Here is a 24,926-nt window from a genome sequence, read left to right on the forward strand (position 1 = left end):
AATCCATCAGGTTCCTCTGTCCATGGGATTCTCCAGGCAAGAATCCTGGAGTGGGTTGCCATCTCCTCCTCCAGGGCATCTTCCAGACACAGGATTGAATCTGGGTCTCCCATACTGCAGGCAGATTCTTTACTGTCTGAGCCACCAGGGAGGACCCAAACAATCACTAATTCCTTCAAATATAACTCTTTAAACTTATTTTAAAGTTTTCAAAGCTGATTTGGATGTTACATGAAAAAGCAAATGAAGTTTTAGGTTACTTAGGTTATTACAATTTGTTCAGACAATTTCCAATTCATGGCTGGCTATAACAGTAGATTTATATTTATAAAAGTAGATTAATTTCCTGCACCTGTTTTTGCCTAAGTTCACCATATTACAAGCAAAATAATCTTTCTAAAATGCCATACAAAAGTGTCATCCTATGCAGTCCTATGCAATGGCTAAACCTTGCCACATCAGTTTTGAAAAAAAAACCAAATTACTTAAGTAGAACTCAGAAGTTTTATTTTTCTTCTATAACTTCCTCATGTTTTATGCATAAAATATACTAAACTACATGCTGTTCTTCAAAGACACCTTTATTTCTCTCTTTTGAGCCTGAGAATGCTCCCATTTTCATGGCAAGCAAAAAAAAAACAAACAACAAACTCTCCAAATCGGCTTCCAAAAGAGGGCTAATCACTCCTTTGTTGCAAAACCTTTCCCTCCATGAATACCTATTTTAACATGACATGTTGAATCACAATGTCTTGCCTGTTTTTTTTTTTTTTTTCCTAAACAATGGAATTCTTCAGGGCTTAGAAATGAATTTTGTATATGTAACTCTTGAAACATAATAAGCAAAGTATAATGTTAGTTGTTGTTCTTATTTACTATTTATAACAAAAGAACAGTACCTAGTAGACAGGAGAGCCTCATGAATATGTCAAACAAAATTTCTATGCATGCATGAATCAGTAAAGGGTGAATAAACTAAAATATGAATATATTCACTTGAAAAAGTTATACCAAATGGTAACAAATGCTTCACTTCATCTTTTAGGATATCAGAGGTGATATCAGAGGTAATATCAATGTCAGTGTGTACTCAGGTGACTCTTTCTTATTTTTCTTAGTTTATGTTGAAAATGTCTTTCCTTTAACCAATATCTAGAGTTGGAAAGCACTGTGATGGATTTTAGAGGGGCAATGATAGTTATACCAGCACAACACTTGAGGCTTGTTGAGAATAGTTATCAGTTAAATATAAGTAAGTATAAGAGAGAAAAAGAAATTAGTTTCTCCTATCTTTCTAAGTCCTCAGTTGGGACCCCTATAACAAAAGACACATTAACAAGAGAAGAGCAAACAAAAGTTTATTAGCATGTATAATCCATGTTCATATGAAAGATTCAGGGAAAAAATGAATAACTCAAAAGTTTGGTTAGAACTTGAATTTACAATATCTTAAGTACAGTATCTTAGCAAAATAATAATAAATTTTTAGAGAAGTGAAAAGAAAAAGGAAAAGACCCTCAATTCTCTAGGGTCAGTGAATTGTGATAAAGCAAACATAAGCATTTTGTGGACAAACTTCAGTTAGTAAATTTCTTATGTAGATTCTGCTGGTGTCCTCTCCAAGTTGTTGAGGTCTTAATTGTCTCTGGCAATTAAGTTTTGTCCATGCTGGGAGAGAAGGGAGGAGGAATGTCTTTGAAAAATATATGTTCTTATTTTGGAGGAAAGCAAATAGGACGAAAGCAGGGAGATTTTCCTTTATCTGCTTTTTCTCAGTTTCCTTAAATGCCAAATAATCCTCATGTCTAATTAGCATATTTTGTGGTGACATATTCTGCCACCCTTCAAAAGAAGTATGTTTGACTCAGTTGTGTGTAGTCAAGTTAAGGCATGTTTTTATTAACAAAAATGATTTAAAAATTAAAATAACTTCAAGTTATTTTAGTACATTTCTTCATACATACACACCCATATGTAGTTTCCTTCAAGGTATAGTTTTAGATTTATTTTTGGTTGATATTGTTGGACTTTGAAGATTCATGAACAGGTAAAATTACAGTTTATATGTTAAAATTCACTTGTTGAATGAGAGCACAATTTAGAATTTGTAAGCTCAAACAGCAAACATTTGTACTTTCTTGACTTTATGTAAGTCTGTCTTTTTTTTCCAGAGGCTATATTTTATAATCTACGGTTATAATTTTTCAGTGAAGGTTAATACTGATCTAAAACTCAGTTTCTCCTTCCCATTCTTATTTATCTAATATTGACTAGTAAGTTTCCTATTTTTAAGGGTAAAATATTCATGGAAAATCATAAAGATCATATTTTTTTCTAATCTAAAATCAAAAAGAAAGACAAAAAGGAAAATGATGCTGAGGTAGAAATCTCAAACTAAGGGAAAAAATGAAAGCAGCTGGACTCTGTACCCTCATCCAAAGTGAGTCTAAATACCACCACTGATACTTGCACTCAATAGCTGTGTTACATCAGGAAAATGTCGATACTCTTCTGAGCCTTAGTGGCCTTATTGGAAAGTGAGGGCAATGGTTTAAATTTGTTTTACTTGTATTTGTCATCATGGGACAACTGAGACTATAAGCCTAGAACCTAACAGATACCATGCCTTTCTCACATTGCTATGAGTCCAATGCAGCACATAAATGGTGTTCAATAAATATTTAATAAACAATACATTTGGAGAATTGTAATGAAGATTGGTTTGTAAATTAAATGGCACATTTGTAGGCATTCATTGTTAGTATTCAACATGAATATTAATTGGAAGGACTGATACTGAAGCTCCAAACACTGTGATCACTTGATACAAAGAGCCAATTCATTGGAAAAGACTCTGATGCTGGGAAAGATTGAAGGCAAGAAAGATGGAAGGGGATGACAGAGGATGAGATGGTTGGATCGCATCACCAATTCAATGGATATGAGTTTGAGCAAACTCCAGGAGATGGAGAAAGACAGGGAAGCCTGGCATGCTGCAGTCCATGGGGTCGCAGAGTCAGACATGACTGAGTGACTGAACAACAACCAATATTTGTACCCATTTCGCTCATTAAATTGATCCTTTCATGTTTTTCACTTTTATTATTTTGTTATAAATGTTTCCTCTTTTGGAGGGGTGATGAAATTGCTAAACTTTTTTGGATATTACTGACTGTTTTCATGGATAAGCATATTACATTTTATATTTGAAATTTATTTCACAGTTGTCTATTGTCCCTAGATCTTAAATTGTACAAAATTCAATAGAAAAAGTAAAATGCATTAACAATAGAAGAAATTTTCATGGACTTTCTTTAGAATGACTGGAGGGGTTTAAACATAAACCTGCTTTTATTATCTTTCTGTGTCTGCAGCCCATGGGAAGCCTACGAGTCTCCAAGCAGATTATGGCTCTCTGTAAATGAAGAAAAGAAAATTAAAACCAAGAGCTTTCCCAGCTCTGTTTAAAGAAAAATTAAATGGCTTTCCTTACTTGCATGTCACAGAGAAACACGTTTAAAACACTAGAGCTGTGTAATGTGAGACGTTTAGAAATTCAGCAAAGCGTAAGAGGAAAAACACTTTCAATGTTAAGTAACAGCATCTGATTGGCATAGCTGTCCTTCTAGTGTCTAAGTGCTTAGTTTACCTTAAAGGATAGCTGAGATCACTCAAAAAGTTCAAAGAAACAGATGAACGCTTGCTTTGACATCAATGCTCAAGAATTAATTTTCAATTCAATTCCTTTGTTAAACATGATTATTTGCCCTATCCTTGACTTTGCTTTTTTCAAAGGTATGACTTGTTTAAATTTGGAAAGAATGAACTTACATTAGCATAAGTACTTTAAGATAGGAAAGAATGAAAAACAGTTATTGAACCATTCTCCAACAGTTTTTGAATGGATTCCACAATAATAACCATGTAAAATTTAGTTCATGTTTGCATACCTCTACAGAGGGCAAACTTACTGTTTGTCAAGGAAATCCATAGCATCATTGAATATTGAGGTTTAAAGAAAAATCCCACTAGATCTAGTATTTTTCTGTATTATAGAGATACACTCATTTCACATTGCAAAATAATGTCTTGATTTTTAATCTAAATTATTTTACAATTTTCCCACCTGATCTCAAATGATATATAATAGAAATACTACATTTTAGGATTCTTAATAGTGCACATAAAATAACAAAAACAGTGTCTAGAATTAAGTTTCCCAAATACTTAGTATATTTTAAAGAGGTTGTTTCCATTTAAAATATTCAATTTACATAATTCGTGATGAATGGAAGCAAATGTGTATTAATCATTTTCAAGCGATATAGTATATATGTATGCCAAGCACTCTTGTAAACACTTTACCAATATCAATTTATTACCATAATAACCTACAAAATAGATACTTTTATAATCCCTATTTATGGAAGAAAAACTAAACATTTTAGAATAAACTGTGCGAGATGATATAGTTAGTAGATAATAGAGATCCAAAAGCAGTGGTCTGCCTACAAAATACTTTTGCTTAACCAGGCACTCTTGTAAGATAAGCATTAGTAGTCTCATTTTACAAATCTGGAAACTGAAATAGAAATATTAAATAATTTTTTCATGAGTATAAATAAATGGAGATCTGGAATCTAAACACTATAAGAAGAAAAATATAGAAGAGAATTTGAAATACAAGTTAGAATAGATGTTAAAAAAAATGAAAGCTAAGCCTTTGATAAATTTCATCAAATTAAATTGATGAATTGCATCTGGTGATATTAAAAGTGTAGGTAAGGTTATTTAACAGTTTATAACTAAATAGTTTTCATCTTCCACATAATTTAAGCTGATTTACTTTTTTTAAAAAAAAGTCTGAAAATCAGTGATATCTTCTAAATATATAATTCATACTGGTGACATTGCCTCTACACCTGTTTCAACTGCTCCTTTCAATGCTCTCTTGACTGTTGGCAGATGTTTCTCTTCTCTTATCTTCAATGCACCAATCTACAGGGCCTCCATACTCTTATTCAACCATGCACACAAAAATAATGATCTGCCCTAATTTTGATTCACCTAGAAGTATCACTTCCTTTTTTCACCAATTACTGCTATGTCACTAGCTGCTTTATTATCAGAAGCTGTTTGGACTAGGAGAAGGCCTTTCCTATCTCTTATAGCATTTTGCAACAGAATAACATGTGTCCTGTGTAGAGAACAAAGCATTGACTTTGCAGTATCTACTCACAAACAAACTTCAATTTTCCTCTAGGAAAAACCATTCATCCACTCTCAGTCCAGTAAGGAGCAAGTGAAGCTGATACAAATTTAACTCACAGAATGAGAATAAGACTGAAACAATCTAATATTACAAAACTGTATTGTTTTGCAACTGAAATGTTACTCAATAAGGACAATAAAAGCCAAAAGTATTTGGAAGAAAATTATGTGAAAGGGCTTGATTTCTCTTAGAAACCTGGAGCTTAAGAACCAAAGAAACTTGATCATTCTGTTGAACATTACACTTAAGAAACTGCAAAAGAGAATCAAGAATCAGAAAGAAATCTTGTCTAATGATAATGTTTGAGCCTGGAATTGAGTAATTTCTAAAGCCTACCACCACCAGTTAGCTTAGCTTGGGTAATAGGTAACTTGTGACAAAAAGTATTTCTAAGTGCCTTAACCTGTGATATTTAGAAAGCCAACTCTAAGGTAATGCTTATTTGCCACCATCTGGTTAGAAGTGCAACCCAAGAAAACAAGTGCCCAGAACAAAGAAGTAAATTCACTGCAAGTCGCTCAGTTGTATCCAACTTTTTGCAACCCCATGGGCTATACAGTCCATGGAAGTCTCTAGGCCACAATACTGGAGTAGGTGGCCGTTCCCTTCTCCAGAGGATCTTCCCAACCTGGGGATTGAACTGGCGGCTCCTGCATTGCAGATGGATTCTTTACCAGTTGAGCTGTCAGAGAAGCTCTAAGAAAAAAGAAAATGACAGACAAAAAGAGAAACCAACCTGCGGCCACTTTGGTGACTGATTCTAATAACTTGGTATCTTCTTCTTAGAGGTTATTCACATGAACTATATCTTAGAACAGTCCACAGTGATGGAGGGTGTGGATGGTGAACCTGACCATCAGGTCTTACTTTCCATTGGTCAGAGTTTCAGCCCACAGAGAGTTATTCAGGGTTGAAAAACATGGGGTCCAGACAGGGTCCCATTGTATCCCCAGCCTTTACATTGATAAAAACACTTTCCTTAAGCAAACTTTAGTCAGGCACGTCTAACTAAGCCCTTTGTGAACTAGGTTTTATACTTGGGACTTGGCCTCAAGAGCGAGAATCCTGCCAAGTCAGTTTGGGATGAATTTTCCACTCTCAATATTTGGTCACACTTAATGTCTTGATGATCAAATTCTTAATTCCCAAATGCCTCAGGTGATATCTGATTATTGTGGCCTGCTTGCAGCAAAGATCCTGTCAGGTCAGGTTAGCCAAAATTGTTCCTTACCCTTGGTGTTTCCTCTTAGCAATTTTTTATCCACTGACCCCAACCCCTTCTCCTTTGGTATAAATTGATTTCAGAATTAAGCCCAGTTCAGTACTAATGTCTCTTTCCCCTTTAGCAATAGTTCCTGAGTAAACTTTGTTTTCATCACTTTTTGTCAGGCTCTGGTTTTTCTTTAACAACAGGGGAAGTCTTTTAAATCAGGAGGTAAACGCTTTTGGTGATCTATCATCAGATGAACCGTTAGGACACTGATCAATACCTTCATTTAGCTGGTTATGTCAGTGACGGCTGGTATAAAAAAAGGGAAAGCTCCAGAGGATATGATGTTTTTTGGAACAGATATCTAGAACATCTTTTCACTCTAGTAATTTAGCACTTACTAAATTAATTACATGGAACTAGGAGAGTTCTACCATAGAATTTCCTGGACAACTAAAGTCACTGTTTTTTCAATTTTACTGCATAAACATCTCCTTTGTAGAGTATATAGGAACACTTGTTGACAGAAGATTGAGTTGGGATTGATTTAAGTAAATGTCTGTACTGTTATTTCAATCCCTGGTCAACTATAACAAAAACATACTAAAGCTAAGGCACACCTTTTCTCATCTTGGCAGCTTTTGTATTATGAATTCCATTGCTCAGTAACCTACTTTTCTTTAGGATTTATCTTCTGCTTCTCAATTCCATTAAATGTAACTTATTCAGAGAAACTGATTTTTGAACTAGGCTAATTTTTTGCCCCCCAAGGAACACTGACACCCAAGAAAATCAATGGGTTATTTTCCTACCTACACACACTGAACAATTCAAAACTTTGACAGGTTTCCACTGACTGAATAATTTAAGACAGATAAACATTCAATTACAAAAATAAACATTTACAAAAATGAAAATAAACCACAGTAAAAACAGAACAAATACAGTAAGTCATTAAAATATTTGACAGTAGACAAAAATGTAAGCACTAATAATTTTAAATTTCTAAAAGAATTAGAAAAATAAAGAGAATTATTTATTAATAGTCATATATAAAACAATGTAGAGTTGTTTCTCATTATTTATGCTAGTTATGTTCTATATAGTCACCATGAATGCTGAATTAGTAAATACCCACTGTTCCTAGGGGAAATACATAGTTAGGTTCTGAGAGGCTTTAGTCACACTTTTGTCAATCAATATATAATTTTGTTTTGTGTGTATTTCTGTTTAAAGACATCTTATTTAATATGTATTTCTAATTGATTGACTCACAGTCAGCAGCAAGGCAGCTCAAACCCAAAATGAAGCTTATCTAACAAACATATTTTCTCTGGAAGTCTTATCATAGACTTTAACTTTTAGATAGTACTTCAGCACTTTGCTTGCAGGCCATTTTAAGCAACACAATCAGCCACGAAGCACAAAAACATATAAATTACAGCATTAAATAGAGCACAAAAAGAGTTTTCATTCTCAGAGTTAAAAACAAAGCAAAGTATTGCCTTGTTCAAATTCAGCTGGAAACATGAGCATCAGAAAAGTCAAACTTTTCACTACTTTATGCATGTTTGCAAATGATCACAAAAGGATGTTTAAGGTTAACAGGGGGGTTATAAATAGATACTAAAAAGTTGGAAAATTTGCAAATATGGAATCTGTAAATAATGAGAATTTGTTTAAATAAAGTGTAATATTATAAATTAAGAAATTTTAAAATCAAAACCCCAGTGAGTTCAAAGAAGTCAAGAAATAAGCATCAGTGAATGTTGTTCTGAGGTAGCTCTCTTGGATTTGGATAAAGAACATAGAGGCAGAGAGAAAAAGCATTAGCTTCATTCATTCATTTCATTTACCTTCTGCCTCAGGTGATTGAATGCAGTAGGTAGAATTAGAGGTAGGGTACAGAGTAGGGTAGGGGCCTGATCAACATATCACATAGCTCAGATAGGCAGGCTAACCTAATGCTTTATGTAAATCAATATGAAATGTTATCCTGGAAATATTTAATTCTTTATCTACCCGTATTTGCATATACTTTTTATGTGATTTTGTATTTTGAGGTTTATTTACACTGCTAAGATTTCCATGAGTATTATACTCATCCTCAAATTACTTGTTTCAGGTAATGGGTATTCACTCCTTTGGGCAGAATTACTTATTCTTTTTGAGATATATGATTTATAAAATTGGTAAAATATAAAAATTTTATTAAATCTAAAAATATCAGAGGTCTGCAAGGAGATCCAACCAGTCCATCCAAAAGGAAATCAGTCCTGAATATTCATTGGAAGGACTGATGTTGAAGCTGAAACTCCAATACTTTGGCCACCTGCTGCAAAGAGCTGACTCATTTGAAAAGACCCTGATGCTGGGAAAGATTGAGGGCAGGAGGAGAAGGGGACGACAGAGGATGAGATGGTTAGATGGCATCACCGACTCAATGGACATAAGTTTGGGTGGATTCTGGGAGTTGGTGATGGACAAGCAGGCCTGGAGTGCTGTGGTTCATGGGGTCACAAAGAGTCGGACACGACTGAGTGACTGAACTGAACTGATGACAAACTCACAGCTAACATCATACTCAGTGATGAACGGCTGAAAGCTTTTGTTTTAAAATCAGGAACAAGACAAGGATGCCTACTCTCACCACTTATATTTAACATAGTACTAGCCACAGCAATCAAATAACAAAAAGAATTATAAGTCATCCAAATTGGAAGAGAAGAAATAAAACTGTCACTATTTGTAGATGGCATGATCCTGTGCATAGAAAACCCCAAAGCCTTCACTGAAAAAAAAAAAAGAAACCAACCAAAAAACAAATAGCATTAATAAATGAATTCAGTAAATTGTAGGATATGAGATTAATATACAGAAATCTGTTGCTTTTCTATTTGCTAATAATGAGCTATCAAAAAGAGAAAACAAGAAAACAGTCCTGTTTAATACTGCATCAAAAAGAATAAAATACCTAGAAATAAATTTAACCAAGAAGGTGGATGACCTGAACCAGCAGTCTTATTGAATAATAGACTTAATCAATAATATTCATGTATATATATATGAATATTACTCAGTCATAAAAAAACCCTGCCATATGCAACAATGTGGATGGACATAGAGAGTAAAACGCTTAGTAAAGTCAGACAGGAGAAAAACAGATACTCGATGTTATCATCTCTATGTGGAATCTGAAAAAAATAAAACAAATTTTATTTGTTTTGAATCTGGAAACAGATTCACAAGCATAAAGTAGGAATTAGTGATTAACAGTAGGAAGAGGGAAGAGGAGAGGACAAAACAGGGATACAGGATTAAGAAATACAAACTGCTATGTAAAAAACAGATAAGCAACATGAATATAATGTACAGCACTTATCATTCTGTAATAACTTTAAATGGAGTCTAATCATGAAAATATTTCACCACTTCTCTGTTATGCACTTGAAACTAATATAATATTGTAAATCAGCTACCCTTAAAGAGGTATGTAACATGTAGTACATTCTCCATTTGAATTACTTGCTTTCTGAGTAGTACTTTAAATTCAGAAATTTGGAGTAATCACTTCAGTGTCTGAAGCATTCTTATAAACTGGATAAACAATTGTTTTTTAATACAGAAATGTCCTAATTTGCCTAAATTTACTGTTTTTTCTTGATGAACACAAATTACTTTCAAATTACTCTGAAGTATACTCATGACATTTTTTCTCTAGTTTGCAACACAGTTTTTAACATAAGCTATTAGTGGTTAATATAAATTTTTTGTCTTGGTTTACAGGAACCACAAAGAACACATTCTCTAATATGTGCCGTGTTTAGTACAATTCTTGCTTGACACATTGTATGGATTAATAAGTGAGCATAATTAAGAAACCAGGCTTAATAATGAGATAAATTAATTTCTATTTTCAATGAAATAATCCAGTTATTTTTGGAAAGCTCTTGTTTTAGTCACATCAACTTTATAATTAAAATGATAAATTAACTCTCCAGGCAAAAGATTTCAGATTTTCATTCTCTTCAAATTCATACAATTAAAGAAAAATGAACCAATAATTTTTAACAAAGCAGAATTTTGAACACACTCCAATGAAAAATGGAATTCACTAAGAAAGACAGTTGCAACAATATAAGGTGTTACTACGGTATCAATTCAAATGAGAAGTCTAAGGATAGATAAAATCAGGAATGAAAACCATGCATTAAAATTGAACATATGAAAACATTTTAGAAATAAAACTTTTTGACCATGTCAACAAAACCAAACTGAAGACAGTCTCTGTATCTTAATATGAAATGAGATTGCCCGCTCTGATGTATTTTTCCACTTTCTTCCACCATAGTTACATTAGCATTTCTCACTTACATACCAATGGCATCACACTGGTACCACTATCATTTTTCAGAATAAAAATTAAAGTTGCTCTGTTGACCTAGTAAAATAAAACAATATCTTGATACTTAGACTGCTTCAAAAAGAATGTTCTAAGATTAGCTGAAAATTATTCATCATTATGTGCTGTGATTGGTACATTTTAATAGAATGAACTTGAAATTTAGGAAGTTAGCACAACTTTTTAAAAGGCTCTTGTCTTCTGAAAGCCTCTGTTTTCAAAGGCAATCAGTTCAGTTCAGTTCATTTGCTCAGTCGTGTCTGACTATTTGTGACCCCATGAACTGCAGCATGGCAGGCCTCCCTGTCCATCACCAACTCCCGGAGTTCACTCAGACTCATATCCATTGAGTCAGTGATGCCATCCAGCCATCTCATCCTCTGTCGTCCCCTTCTCCTCCTGCCCCCAATCCCTCCCAGCATCAGAGTCTTTTCCAATGAGTCAAGTCTTCGCATGAGGTGGCCAAAGTACTGGAGTTTCACCTTTAGCATCATTCTTTCCAAAGAAATCCCAGGGCTGATCTCCTTCAGAATGGACTGGTTGGATCTCCTTGCAGTCCAAGGGACTCTCAAGAGTCTTCTCCAACACCACAGTTCAAAAGCATCAATTCTTTGGCACTCAGCCTTGTTCACATTCCAACTCTCACATCTATACATGACCACTCAAAGGCAATATAATCCCTTAAAAAATATTAACAGGAGTGTCAATAATCTAGAGTTTTGTTGGTTTTTCTAAAATAATTTTTTAATTACAGCAAATATAATTTGAGAAATAGAATTTCTGAAGTTATATTGATTTATTTTCACTATGATATAGAAATGAATTCATGCTCAGAATCATAATTGCAGGCACTGAAACATTCTCAACTATTAAAGATATATTTTGGCATTTCATGCTGTCGTGTTGCACTCTTTGCAATGCCATGGACTGTAGCCCACCAGGCTCCTCTGTCCACAGGATTCTCCAGGCAAGAATACTGGAGTGGATTGCCATTCCCTTCTCCAGATCTTCCTGACCCAGTGTAAAACGCAAGTCTCCCCCTCTGCAGGCATACTCTTTACCATATGAGCAACCAGGAAAGTCCACTAAGATAAACAGGTACCTTTACATACTTTAGAGAGCTTTTAGTCAAGGCTGAATGACAGTAACACTTGCATAATAATCAGTTCACAAGAGAACATCAAGAAAGTAGAGTCTGAATTCCTAAGTGTTTCCAATATTTGCTTATAGTTGTACTTTTAAAATAGTTAACTGCTTACTTCCCTTTGTCTGAAATTCTATATATACATTATTAAAATATATCATTCAGTTCAGTTCAGTCACTCAGTTGTGTCTGACTCTTTGCGACCTCATGAATCTCAGGACGCCAGGCCTCCCTGTCCAACACCAACTCCCGGAGTTCACACAAACTCATGTCCATCGAGTCGGTGATGCCACCCAGCCATCTCATCCTCTGTCGTCCCCTTCTCCTTCTGCCCCCAATCCCTCCCAGCATCAGAGTCTTTTCCAATGAGTCAACTCTTCGCATGAGGTGGCCAAAGTACTGGAATTTCAGCTTTGCATCATTCCTTCCAAAGAAATCCCAGGCTGATCTCCTTCAGAATGGACTAGTTGGATCTCCTTGCAGTCCAAGGGACTCTCAAGAGTCTTCTCCAACACCACAGTTCAAGCATCAATTCTTGGCGCTCAGCTTTCTTCATAGTCCAACTCTCACATCCATACATGACCACTGGAAAAACCATAGCCTTAACTAGACAGACTGTCGGCAAAGTAATGTCTCTGCTTTTCAATATGTTATCTAGGTTGGTCATAACTTTCCTTCCAAGGAGTAAGCGTCTTTTAATTTCATGGCTGCAATCATCATCTGCAGTGATTTTGGAGCCCAGAAAAATAAAGTCTGACACTGTTTCCACTGTTTCCCCATCTATTTCCCATGAAGTGATGGGACTGGATGCCATGATCTTAGTTTTCTAAACGTTGAGCTTTAAGCCAACTTTTTACTCTCCTCTTTCACTTTCATCAGAGGCTTTTTAGTTCCTCTTCACTTTCTGCCCATAAGGATGGTGTCATCTGCATATCTGAGGTTTTATTGATATTTCTCCTAGCAATCTTGATTCCAGCTTGTGCTTCCTCCAGCCCAGCATTTCTCATGATGTACTCTGCATATAAGTTAAATAAGCAGGGTGACAATATACAGCCTTGATGTACTCTTTTTCCTATTTGGAACCAGTCTGTTGTTCCATGTCCAGTTCTAACTGTTGCTTCATGACCTTCATACAGGTTTCTCAAGAGGCAGGTCAGGTGGTCTGGTATTCCCATCTCTTGAAGAATTTTCCTCAGTTTATTGTGATAAACACAGTCAAAGTTTTGGCATAGTCAATAAAGCAGAAATAGATGTTTTTCTGGAACTCTCTTGTTTTTTCCATGATCCAGCGGATATTGGTAATTTGATCTCTGGTTCCTCTGCCTTTTCTAGAACCAGCTTGAACATCTGGAAGTTCACAGTTCACATATTGCTGAAGGCTGGCTTGGAGAATTTTGGCCATTACTTTACTAGCATGTGAGATGAGTGCAATTGTGTGGTAGTTTGAGAATTCTTTGGCATTGCCTTTCTTAGGGATTGGAATGAAAACTGACCTTTTCCAGTCCTGTGGCCACTGCTGAGTTTTCCAAATATGCTGGCATATTGAGTGCAACACTTTCACAGCATCATCTTTCAGGATTTGAAATAGCTCAACTGGAATTGCATCACCTCCACTAGCTTTGTACATAGTGATGCTTTCTAAGACCCACTTGACTTCACATTCCAGGATGTCTGGCTCTAGGTGAGTGATCACACCATCGTGATTATCTGGGTTGTGAAGATCTTTTTTGTACAATTCTGCTATGTAATCTTGCCACCTCTTCTTAATATCTTTTGCTTCTGTTAGGTCCATGCTATTTCTGTCCTTTATTCAGCCCATCTTTGCATGAAATGTTCACTTGATATCTCTAATTTTCTTGAAGAGATCTCTAGTCTCTCCCATTCTGTTGCTTTCCTCTACTTCTTTGCATTGATCACTGAGGAAGGCTTTCTTATCTCTTCTTGCTATTCTTTGGAACTCTGCATTCAGATGCTTATATCTTTTCTTTTCTCCTTTGCTTTTTGCTTCTCTTCTTTTCACAGCTATTTGTAAGGCCTCCCCAGACAGCCATTTTGCTTTTTTTGCATTTCCTTTCCATGGGGATGGTCTTGATCCCTGTCTCTTGTACAATGTCACAAACCTCCATCTGTAGTTCATCAGGCACTCTATCTATCAGATTTAGGCCCTTAAATCTATTTCTCACTTCCACTGTATAGTCATAAGGGATTTGATTTAGGTCATACTTAAATGGTCTAGTGGTTTTTCCTACTTTCTTCAATTTAAGTTTGAATTTGGCAATAAGGTGTTCATGATCTGAGCCACAGTCAACTCCCGGTCTTGTTTTTGCTGACTGTATAGAGCTTCTCCATCTTTGGCTGCAAAGAATATAATCAAAACTAATAGCAGTTACCAGGCTAGGCATCCATCTTTCTCTGAAAATTTCGGACTCACAATTTTTATGATGAGACAGAAATTTAGTTGATGATTTCATAGCCCAACACAAATAAAGCTACCTCTTTTTTATTTTTGCCTCCTGACTTTCCAGTCATTCTCCATCCTTCAATAAGGATTTCCACACCTAGATCATTGACACCCTCCCTCTACTGCCCTACTATTAAGATCAACATCCATGATGATTTGAATGTTGAGATCCATTGAAGATCCATTTAGTACAATTCATAGTTTCTTGATCTCAGTTAACCACCTACCTAATCTCAGTGTCACCCTCCATAAGTACATCACTTCTAAACTTAAACTTGATCCATTTCTAAACTTGCCCTTTCTCTAACTTCATCCCCATCCTTCATCTCACTGTATTGCTATTCCCCTCTGATAATTATAAACATAATGACTCTTACAGTAGACACTACAGTCTCATGTTCTCAGTTCCCTCTAAACCCATCCCAAATTCGATGGTGCTGTACTCTGTTCATTCCTTTGCAAACCTAGAACTCTTTCCTTATTTCTCCTTTTTCTTTATTACCTGACAAAATTCCAACCCTAGTTAAAGCCAGGATCTCATTTCTGTTTAGCCAATAGTTGCTGTAGAGAAATATACAAAAGTTTTGACTGAAAATAACATTAACAGAAAATATTACCATCCTTTCCTTAAAACTTTATTTTCCTATAACCTATGACTACAGCCATGTGGCTCAGATGGTAAAGAAACTGCCTGCAATGCAAGAGACCTGGGTTCGATCCCCGAGTCAGGAAGATCCCCTGGAGAAAGGAAAGGCAACACACTCCAGTTTTCTTGCCTGGAGAATTCCATGGACAGAGAAGGCTGATGGGCTACAGTCCATGGGGTCACAGAGAGCGGCACAGGACTGAGTGGTTTAACACGTTTCTTATCATCACTACTGTTTACACAGTCTTATTCTTAACCCTCCATCACTTCCTGTTCCCCTGAATCCCAAGCAATATTTTCTATATTTCATAGAAAGATATAAATATCAGGTGAGATGTCCTTTTCTCAGTATGAATCCCAACAAGTCATTGATACCTGAACCACATACTCTGTTTTCTCACTTGCAACAATGCAAGAGTTGTTTCTGCCTTTGCTGTTGCTGTGGTTCTGGATCCTATAACTCCTTGCAAAAGCCAATATTCAATTCTCTGGCTCATCTTACTTAAATACTCTTCAAAATTTGACACAGATGATAATTCCCTGGTTTAAAGATTTTCTTCTCTGGAATTCCAGGTATCACATTCTTATGAAATGTCTTTTTTTCCATCGGGTTCCTTCTTATACATGGCTTTTACTATTGTCTCCTTGTCCCTATTAGGGCTCTAACTATTATGATAACCAGGATATTATCTTTAATGTTCTACCTATGTAATGAATCTGCTTTATATTTCATTTTGTGCATTCTAAATTATCTTATCCCGTTCAGCAGTTTCAAATATGATTCTAAGATTTTATCTCCATTCTGACCTCTACCTTGAGTCTTGAGCTCCTAAAACAAATATACTATAATTATGTATTTTAATTATTTTATTTAATTTAAATTAATTTTTATGCTTAATGCCATTGCTTAATAATCATCTTTAATTAAACATGATGGATACAGAAGTCTTAACCTTTTCTCATTGAAATAATTTTCACTTAATTCTTCTGTGACTCAGTAAATGATACCATTATTCATTTAGATGATTTATATTTGATTTTTATACTTTTCTCACAATGGTTTGTCTATTGTTTCCAGTATATCAGCAAATCATACTATTTATATCTTCAAAATGCATTCATGTCTCAAAATTTCAGTAACTAATTTTATAGTTCAAGTCACCATCCTCTTTGACATCTAACATAAAAATAGCCTCTCATTTGATCTCCTTGTCTCTTCAAATGTGAGCCAGCATGATGGTTTTAAACTATAACTCAGAGCTTGACAATTTCACTGAACACCCTCACAAGTTTTCCTATTACCCTTTAAATAAAATCCAACTCCATAACAATGGCCTGAGCTGTATCTGGCCTCTGATAGCTTCTCTAAATTCTTCCTCCTTTCCTCCTATCAGCCATTATGCATTAGTAACTTTATTGGATTTTTAAATTTTTTTTTCTGTTTTCCTCTATTTAATCATGAAAAGCATGTTGCCATCTCAGGATCTATGAATTTGAGTTTCCTGTTTTTCAAGCTCTTTCTAGAAAATGCTTCCATTTCCTAATCCAGACTCAATTTAAATGATTCCTTCTCACAGAGCCTTCCCTGGCTACCTATTCGAAGCATCACTGTCAACACTGTATTTAATCTTCTTCTTAACAATCATTATCTGTCAATATCTTACACTTGTATTTGTTTTTATGTCCATTAACTATATCTCACTCTATATTATAAACGTCTTGTGAGAATTCTTTTTTCTATTCTAGCAACAACAAAAAAAAAGAGTCTAGCACATTAAAGGCAATCAAGATTTAATCACTTTCTGATTGCAGAATATCTACTGCAATTCTTAGTATTAGTTTGTTTGCCAGAGAGAGAAAGAGAAAGGAGTATAGATAGCTAGATATTAAAGATCGTCATAGGCTATGCTACTCCTTCCTTTCCCAAAGAAAAAGGAGTTGTGTAAGTGTCCCATCAAGAAGACTTCATGTTTGATCATTTTTCCATGATTATTTTAAAGTCCATCCCATTGTTAAGTGGTGATTTGGAAGTACTCCTTTAGGAATTTCTAATAAAACTTAACCTATGAAGAGGTATACATTAAACTTTGAAAGTGAAAGTGAAACTGAAGGCACTCAGTCTTGTCTGACTCTTTGTGAACCCATGGACTGTAGCCTACCAGGCTCCTTACCATGGAAATTTTCCAGACAAAAGTGTTGAAGTGGGTTGCCATTTCCTTCTCCAGGGGATCTTCCCAACCCAGGCATTGAACCCAGGTCTCCTGCTTGCAGGCAGACACTTTACCTTCTGAACCACCAGGGAAGCCCCATACATTAAACTAGAATTCAATAGATATTTGTACAGTGCTTGATATGCACCAGGAGCTATGTCAAGTGTAATGGTCAAGAAAGACTAAGTTTTCTATCTTCACAGGGCTTGATATTAGTGAGATAAATGTAATTTAAAAGCCTGATGTCAAAGAATCCAAGGAAATATAATCTTTGAAGAATTAAAAAAATGGGAAGCTATGTGTTCAGTGAATGTTGAGTAAGGTAAGTACTGAAATATGTATTTTGAATTCAATAGCCAGGAAATTAATATGCTGAATAGGAGCAGATTTAGTAGAGATATTAAGGAAAGAAGTATGAAATTCTTATTATATTAGGATTACAGTGAGTATAGCTCCTTAAAAATGGTAGATAAAAACATGTACATAAAGTAAAAAATAATTTGTTCTATTTCAAATAAAAAAAACCTAAAAAAATGAAAATACTGCTGGAATAAGCTAATTGGGAGAGACAAACTAAAGATAAAATAGAGAGATGAGAAACATTTTAAGTATCAGTGTCCTAATAAGGGAGAAAGATATGAAAATTCAAAACAAATAGACATTGAGAGGAGCTCCAATTAGAAGGAGATGCTGGCTATGAATTCACTTAGGTCAGTAGGTTTGGGATAAGATGATAAAAAGTTTACAAGTGATGGTTTGCATTTTGTTCCCTGTGCTGTGCTGTGCTTAGCTGCTCAGTTGTGTCCGACTCTTTGTGACCCCGTGGACTGTAGCCACCAGGCTCCTCTCTCCGTGGGGATTCTCCAGGAGTGGGTTGCCATGCCTTCTTCCAGGAGATCTTCCCAAACCAGGGATCGAACCCAAGTCTCCTGCATTGCAGGTGGCTTCTTTACTGTCTGAGCCACCAGGAAAACCCAAGAATACTGGGATGGGTAGCCTATCCCTTCTCCAGGGGATCTTCCTGGTCCAGGAATTGAACTGGGGTCTCCTGCGTTGCAGGTAGATTCTTTACCAGCTGAGCTGTAGGGAAGCCCAAAAGGTGCCCCTCAGTTCAGTTCAGTTCAGTTCACTCACTCAGTCGTGTCCAACTCTTTGCAACCCCATGAACTGCAGCATGCCAGGCCTCCCTGTCCATCACCAACTCCCAGAGTTCACTCAGACTCATGTCCTTCAAGTCAGTGATGCCATCCAGCCATCTCATCCTCTGTCGTCCCCTTCTCCTCTTTTCCCCAATCCCTCCCAGCATCAGAGTCTTTTCCAGTGAGTCAACTCTTCACATGAGGTGGCCAAAGTACTGGAGTTTCAGCTTTAGCATCATTCCTTCCAAAGAAATCCCAGGGCTGATCTTCAGAATGGACGGGTTGGATTTCCTTGCAGTCCAAGGGACTCTCAAAAGTCTTCTCCAACACCACACTTCAAAAGCATCAATTCTTCAGTGCTCCACTTTCTTCACAGTCTAACTCTCACATCCATACTTGACCACTGGAAAAACCATAGCTTTGACTAGATGGACCTTTGTTGGCAAAGTAATGTCTCTGCTCTTCAATATGCTATCTAGGTTGGTCATAACTTTTCTTCCAAGGAGTAAGCATCTTTTAATTTCATGGCTGCAATCATCATCTGCAGTGATTTTGGAGCCCAGAAAAATAAAGTCTGACACTGTTTCCACTGTTTCCCCATCTATTTCCCATGAAGTGATGGGATCAGATGCCATGATCTTAGTTTTCTGAATGTTGAGCTTTAAGCCAGCTTTTTCACTCTCCTCTTTTACTTTCATCAAGAGGCTTTTTAGTTCCTCTTCACTTTTTGCCATAAGGGTGGTGTCATCTGCATATCTGAGGTTATTAATGTTTCTCCCAGCAATCTAGGAAATATTTTAAAAATCTGTCCAGTAGACATGGCATAAAGAAGAAATATCAGGTTTGGGAAGGACAAAGAAAATTTTAAATAAATACAGGAAATAGGAGAAGATTTGAGACAGAGAAAATGACTGCTGAATTATATGAAACAGTGTTGTCAAACAGAACTTTCTACAATAATGAGAAGTTTCTATACCTCTGTTGTCCAAAACTAAAACCACTAAACTTGAGGCCACTGGGCACTTGAAATGTGTCCAGAGCAACTGAGAAAGTTTTAAATTGCATTTCAACTCAATTAATTTAAATATAAATAGTCATTTGCTTAAGTGGCCATAATAGATGGGCAGGTATGGAGAATCTAATTGGAGATTATAATCATTAATCTATAAAAAGAGGGAATTTCTTTTCCTGACAACTTAAATCTGAGATAAAACAGGAAAATATACTGAGATTCGACCATATTTGATTGGATTGAAGACAAGGTCTTGGATCAAGAGTCTTGGAAACAATGAGTCACTTCTTCACGTCAGGTAGCCATAGTATTGGAGCTTCAGCTTCAGCATCAGTCCTTCCAATGATATTCAGGACTGATTTCCTTTAGGATGGACTGGTTGGAAGTCCTTGCAGTCCAAGGGACTTTCAAGAGTCTTCTCTAACACCGCAGTTCAAAAAAGCATCAATTCTTCAGTGCTCAGCTTTCTTTAAGATAAACTCTTACATCCATACATGACTACTGGAAAAACCATTCTTTGACTTGATGGACGTTTGTCAGCAAAGTGATGTCTCTGCTTTTTAATATGCTGTCTAGTTTGGCCATAACTTTCCTTCCAAAGAGCAAACATCTTTTAATTTCATGGCTGCAGTCACCATCTACAGTGATTTTGGAGCTCCCCCCAAAATAAACTCTGCCACTGTTTCCATTGTTTCCCCATCTATTTGCCATGAAGTGATGGGACCAGATGCCATGATCTTAGTTTTTTTTATGTTCTGTTTTAAGCCAGCTTTTTCACTCTCTTCTTTCACTTTCATCAAGTGGGTCTTCAGTTCTTCTTTGCTTCCTGCCATAAGGGTGGTGTCATCTGCATACCTGAGGTTACTGACATTTCTCCAAACAGGCTTGATTCCAACTTGTGCTTCATCCAGGCAGGCATTTCTCATTATGTACTCTGTATATAAGTTAAATAAGCAGGGTGACAATATACAGCCTTCACGTACTCCTTTTCCAATTTGGAATCAGTCCATTGTTCCATGTCCAGTTCTAACTGTTGCCTATTGACTTGCATACTGGTTTCTCAGGTAAGGTGGTCTGGTATTCCCATCTCTTTAAGAATTTTCCACAGTTTGTCATTATCTGCACAGTCAAAAGGCTTTGGAGTAGTCAATAAAGCAGACATAGATATTTTTCTGGAACTCTCTTGCTTTCTCTGTTCATTTCCAAGGAAAGGCATTCAATATCACAGTAATCTAAGTCTATGCCCTGAGCAGTAATGCTGAAGAAGCTGAAGTTGAACAGTTCTGTGATGACCAACACAACCTTCTATAATGAACACCAAAAAAAAGATGTCCTTTTCATCATAGGGGACTGGAATGCAAAATTAGGAAGTCAAGAGATACCTGGAGTAACAGGCAAGTTTGACCTTGGAGTACAAAAACAAACAGTGCAAAGGCTAGCAGAGTTTTGCCAAGAGAACACACTAGTCCTAGCAAACATCCTTTTCCAAAAACACAAGAGACAACTCCACACATGGGCATCACCAGATGGTCGAGCTGAAACTCCAGTGCTTTGGCCACTTCATGCGAAGAGTTGACTCATTGGAAAAGACTGATGCTGGGAGGGATTGGGGGCAGGAGGAGAAGGGGACGACAGAGGATGAGATGGCTGGATGGCATCACTGACTCGGAGGACGTGAGTCTGAGTGAACTCCGGGAGTTGGTGATGGACAGGGAGGCCTGGCGTGCTGCGATTTATGGGGTCGCAAAGAGTCGGACACCACTGAGCGACTGAACTAGGGGACATTCACAGCATATCTTTACCTTTCATTTATTACAAACTTTTCTTCAATATTTCTAGATTTAACAGCATTCCTATTATATGCTATTTTTCAGTCGCAAAGTTGAGTCCGACTCTTTGCGACCCCACGAATTGCAGCAGACCAGGCTTCCCTGTCCTTCACTGTCTCCAGTTTACTCAAACTCATGTCCATAATTAAATCTATGAATATTGGTCCTTTTTGAGCCAACCACTACAGAAGACACAAATGCCTCTGGAATTAAAGCTTGATAAAAGCCATTTTATCAACATGATGCACTTGCTCTGGTATGACATATTCTAAACACAAAACTACAGGATGTATCATATTTTGATTGATAGGATTTTAAATTATCTACTAGCACTACTTTGTTCTTGCTTCATCACATCAAGTAATGCAGTCTACAAGTAATGACAATCATGTCTTTCCCTTAAGTCTATTTTAGGCTTATGTAAGTCTATGTTGACTTTGCTGTCTTTGTCTTCATCGTGTGTATCTCTTGCCTAATCATTTTATCAATATTTCTCTATTTCTGTAGAAAATTTCATAATTTAACCTACACATATTTGTTTTATATTCTGCAGTTAATTATAGCCCATAATTCCTGATTTACATTTTCTGTATTTAGTGAATTTTGAATTGTCTTACTTTCCTGATATCAAGCAAATTTCTCCACTTTAGATTGAAAGTGATTTCTAATCCACTTTCTCTTTATTGCTTTCAATAGTTTTTCATCCATCCTAGTGAGATCATCATACAGCTTTCTACAATTTTCTCCTTAGGTTTTTAGAAAAATATATCAAAAGATTTCCCTGTGTCTATATCCTCATGCATCTGTTTCTGTATCTTCATGTATAAGGTACTCTTTGTTATATAGACTTGATGGTGGTTATTTTCCTCAAACTAAGAACATTTTATTTAGTTTGGGAGTTTGCCAATGTATAAAGTAATGAAAGGGAAGGTGTAGGTAAATTATCTCTTGACCAACAAATATATGACATCTTTTACCTGAGTGAGGACCACAACTATTTTGATCATCACTGTGTACCTACTGCTAAGGGGAAAAAAGCTCAATATATTCTTGAATAGATAAATAATAAAATCTCTTATATACTTAGTGAAAAATCAGCTGATATGCACAGCTTCTGGTCTAATTAACAGTATCTATCATTAAAGATAAAGTTTTTACTGATCTAAAGTAGACTTTTCTCCTTTTCCCACTGAGTAGTTCCATGACCACACGAAGTTAATAAACAAAACCACCATCTTAGCAAACACACACACACACACACATACAGAAAAGCAGCAATCCCTACCATGGCGACCCAGCAAGGCTTTCACTGAATCCTATAGGACTTTGAGGATTTCATTTCCCTATTCACACTGTGCCATTGGCAGGTCCATAACTTTGATTTTTGTGGAAACTGTAGTCTGAAAGTTTGGAGATCCAAAAGCAGAACCTAAATACTCAAAATCTCATTTAATGATGGCAAGTTTTCCTGAATAGTTCCAGGTGGCAGGAAACAAACAACCAAAATGTGTTTAAGCTTGCCCTGTTGTCTTTCAGTGAAGCTCTTTTGTTAATAGAAAGTCTTTCTGGACTCTAAGAATTTGCCTAACTAGACATGCTAATTTTTGATGCTCTTGTGAGTTTCTTTCTTTTTAATGTTTTCACTTTTTATTTTCCTTCCTTGTTTTGCCAGAACTTCAGAGACTTCTAGTCAGACAACATTTTATTTTGGAATATAAACTTGTGTTATTTAGGCTTGTTTGGCTCTTTAGTCAATTATTTTAATATTCATCTTGGAAAATGGCTACTCAGCAACAAACTTACATTTCCCAGCCTCCCTTTCTGTTAGCATGGCCAAAAGATTAAGTTCTGGTCAATGGGAAGGAGGTGAAACTTATCATGTAGCAGATTCCAGAAAAATTTCTTAGGAGAACACTGGCATAACTTTTACTTTTTTATTTTCAATTGATCCTCCATCCTGCAGTTTAGAACATGGATACCTGGGATGTAAATGTCACTCTCTTAAACAAAATTATTGAAGTATCATTGAGCAGCAAGGTTGAAGAAGTCTAATTTCTTGAGTTTCAATATGAAGAGGATTTATTTTTCTTGAATTATACTTAATATCTTATAAATTATTTTTGTTCTGTTTACAAACATATCAGCAGAAATTCACTGTGTGGAAAATATAAGGAATAAAAATAAATAAAATATCCGAGCATTATTAGATGCCAAAAAATGGTCACCATTTCAAATAAAAGTTAGTCCTCCCTTGGAATCTTATGCAATATAATTTATAAATTGAAGATGTACTTCAGAAGTCATTGTGGGTATAGTGTAGGCGGTATATCATTTGACTGTTCCTTGAATAGAAATTATTAATTTGAACCCTATTTAGTCAGAATTTGTGATAATTTGAAAGGAACTCATCATTTCCTAGGGAAAGTGACTTTAAAATTGACAATATAAACTCAGTTAACAGATTTTCATGTGTCATTTTATATGTAAGCAAAGATATTCTAATTTCTGCTAAAAACAAGTCCCTAAACACCTAATTTAGAGAGTTCTTATTTATGCCTGAGTTCCTATGTGACCAGAATATGAAGAATACTCTGTTTCTTATGAACTATTCCCTGAAGAAAATATATTAATAGTTTAGAAAAGTTTCACTTCAGACAAATGAACAGAAGGAAATTTTCAGAAATTTTAGCTGCTTTTCAAGGAAAGACTCTCATAATATATGAGGTCAAATAAAGTATAACCGATGAGGCCAAATAACGTATAAACTTCTGGTTCCATCTGAAAGATACTAACAGAGGAGTTGTAGGTGCTGGCCTGAGGGATGCTGCTACATTTGTGCTTTAGTTAATAATTTAGTGAACAGTTAATAACTCATAGAAAATCTTCAAATAATCTTACCAATTTCTCTTAATATTACAAATATATTTGTCTAACCCCACTTCTTAGAGTACATCTTTCAGATATTATGGCATATAATTAAAATATATTTGAGAGTTTATTCATTGATTTTTTTTAATTTTTAAGTCAAAGAATTGGTAGCAACTCAGGGTTCATAGGCTTCCTGGGTAGCTCAAATTGTAAAGAATCTGCCTAAAATGCAGGAGACCTGGGTTCAGTCCCTGGGTTGGGAAGATTCTCTGGAGATAGGCATGGCAACCTGCTCCAGTATTCTTGCCTGGAGAATCCCACAGATAGCAGAACCTGACAAGCTATAATTCATGGAGTCACAAAGAGTCAGACATGACTGAGCAACTAACACACACAGTGTTCATTCATATGGGACTGATTAAGTCAAATAGGAAACAGTCTCACAATGGAATGCCTGCAACTGTTTAAAATATGAAGGAAAAAAATAATAAGGAAACCCTCCAGGTGCTAATGTGAACAGATTTCCAAGATATTCAGTTGGACTCTATGAAACTAATCAGTCAAATATAATAGTACTTGGGCAGCTTTATTTAATTCTTATTACTCATTCTAAAACTAACAAACAGGAAACCAGACAATGTACATGTTATGTGTACATTGCCAACTTTTCTAAAAAATGGTAAGATTAGTTATGATCTTATTTCCTTGGAAACAGAGACAGTAATAAAATGAG

The sequence above is a fragment of the Oryx dammah genome, unplaced genomic scaffold, assembly GCF_014754425.2.
Source record: "Oryx dammah isolate SB20612 unplaced genomic scaffold, SCBI_Odam_1.1 HiC_scaffold_3, whole genome shotgun sequence".
In the NCBI taxonomy this organism is placed as follows: Eukaryota; Metazoa; Chordata; class Mammalia; order Artiodactyla; family Bovidae; genus Oryx; species Oryx dammah.